This window comes from Penaeus japonicus, unplaced genomic scaffold, assembly GCF_977035675.1.
Source record: "Penaeus japonicus unplaced genomic scaffold, GWHDUDI00000001_assembly GWHDUDI00000020, whole genome shotgun sequence".
NCBI classification, from domain to species: Eukaryota; Metazoa; Arthropoda; class Malacostraca; order Decapoda; family Penaeidae; genus Penaeus; species Penaeus japonicus.
This window is the reverse complement of record NW_028234422.1, coordinates 38,428,064-38,430,563: the sequence shown is the minus strand read 5'-3', so window position 1 is coordinate 38,430,563 and position 2,500 is coordinate 38,428,064. Positions and strand designations below refer to the sequence as shown.

Sequence of the window (2,500 nt, the reverse complement as noted above, 5' to 3'; positions counted from 1 at the left end):
ATCAACACCATCATCAACATCATCCCCAACACCATTATCATCAACACCATCATCAACATCATCCCCAACACCATTATCATCAACACCATCATCAACATCATCCCCAACACCATTATCATCAACACCATCATCATCATCATCCCCAACACCATTATCATCAACACCATCATCAACATCATCCCCAACACCATTATCATCAACACCATCATCAACATCATCCCCAACACCATTATCATCAACACCATCATCAACATCGTCCCCAACACCATTATCATCAACACCATCATCAACATCATTCCCAACACCATTATCATCAACACCATCATCAACATCATCCCCTACACCATTATCATCAACACCATCATCATCATCCCCAACACCATTATCATCAACACCATCATCATCATCCCCAACACCATTATCATCAACACCATCATCAACATCATCCCCTACACCATTATCATCAACACCATCATCATCATCCCCAACACCATTATCATCAACACCATCATCAACATCATCCCCAACACCATTATCATCAACACCATCATCAACATCATCCCCAACACCATTATCATCAACACCATCATCAACATCGTCCCCAACACCATTATCATCAACACCATCATCAACATCATCCCCAACACCATTATCATCAACACCATCATCAACATCATCCCCAACACCATTATCATCAACACCATCATCAACATCCCCCCCACCACCATCATCAACACCATCATCAACATCATCCCCAACACCATTATCATCAACACCATCATCAACATCATCCCCAACACCATTATCATCAACACCATCATCAACATCATCCCCAACACCATTATCATCAACACCATCATCAACATCATCCCCAACACCATTATCATCAACACCATCATCAACATCGTCCCCAACACCATTATCATCAACACCATCATCAACATCATCCCCAACACCATTATCATCATCAACATCATCAACATCATCCCCAACACCATTATCATCAACACCATCATCAACATCATCCCCAACACCATTATCATTATCACCACCAACACCATCATCAACATCATCCCCAACACCATTATCATCAACACCATCATCAACATCATCCCCAACACCATTATCATCAACACCATCATCAACATCATCCCCAACACCATTATCATCAACACCATCATCAACATCATCCCCAACACCATTATCATCAACACCATCATCACCAACACCATTATCATCAACACCATCATCAACATCATCCCCAACACCATTATCATCAACACCATCATCAACATCATCCCCAACACCATTATCATCAACACCATCATCAATATCATCCCCAACACCATTATCATCAACACCATCATCAACATCATCCCCAACACCATTATCATCAACACCATCATCAACATCATCCCCAACACCATTATCATCAACACCATCATCAACATCATCAACATCATCCCCAACACCATTATCATCAACACCATCATCAACATCATCCCCAACACCATTATCATCATCAACATCATCAACATCATCCCCAACACCATTATCATCAACACCATCATCAATATCATCCCCAACACCATTATCATCAACACCATCATCAACATCATCCCCAACACCATTATCATCAACACCTTCATCAACATCATCCCCAACACCATTATCATCAACACCATCATCAACATCATCCCCAACACCATTATCATCAACACCATCATCAACATCATCCCCAACACCATTATCATCATCAACATCATCCCCAACACCATTATCATCAACACCATCATCAATATCATCCCCAACACCATTATCATCAACACCATCATCAACATCATCCCCAACACCATTATCATCAACACCATCATCAACATCATCCCCAACACCATTATCATCAACACCATCATCAACATCATCCCCAACACCATTATCATCAACACCATCATCAACATCATCCCCAACACCATTATCATCAACACCATCATCAACATCATCCCCAACACCATTATCATCAACATCATCCCCAACACCATTATCATCAACACCATCATCAACATCATCCCCAACACCATTATCATTACCACCAACACCATCATCAACATCAACACCACCACCACCACCGACAGCAACATCAGCAGCGCCATAAATCAATTCCAATTACAAATCCCACTGATCCGATAATTAGATTATTTTCCTTTATAATGAAATAACATGTAATATTCACACTTCGAGAGATTAATATAAAAAAGCAATGAAAAGAAAAGAAAAAAAAAACTCGGAAAATTAAAATAATCTGAATATGAAATTTTGATTGACTGTGACGAGTCTTAATCCTATCGTTGTCAATGGGAAAAAGTATATATATATACACATATATCTATTATTTTCTTTTAGATGAAGATAATTTTATAATAGAGCATAAGGAAGATGTATTTCCGTTGCTTTTATCACATTTAATCTCAGATCTAAGCCACAAACGGTAGATTATATTCTA

The 2,500-nt window shown here is 39.2% G+C and overlaps 1 protein-coding gene across 1 annotated transcript in view; it reads left to right on the top strand.

Moving 5' to 3' along the window:
* The window catches only part of LOC122265428 (ras-related protein Rab-37-like), an 83,548-nt gene that overhangs the window by 43,812 nt on the left and 37,236 nt on the right, over positions 1-2,500 (top strand). The gene's annotated exons all lie outside the window — the stretch shown is intronic.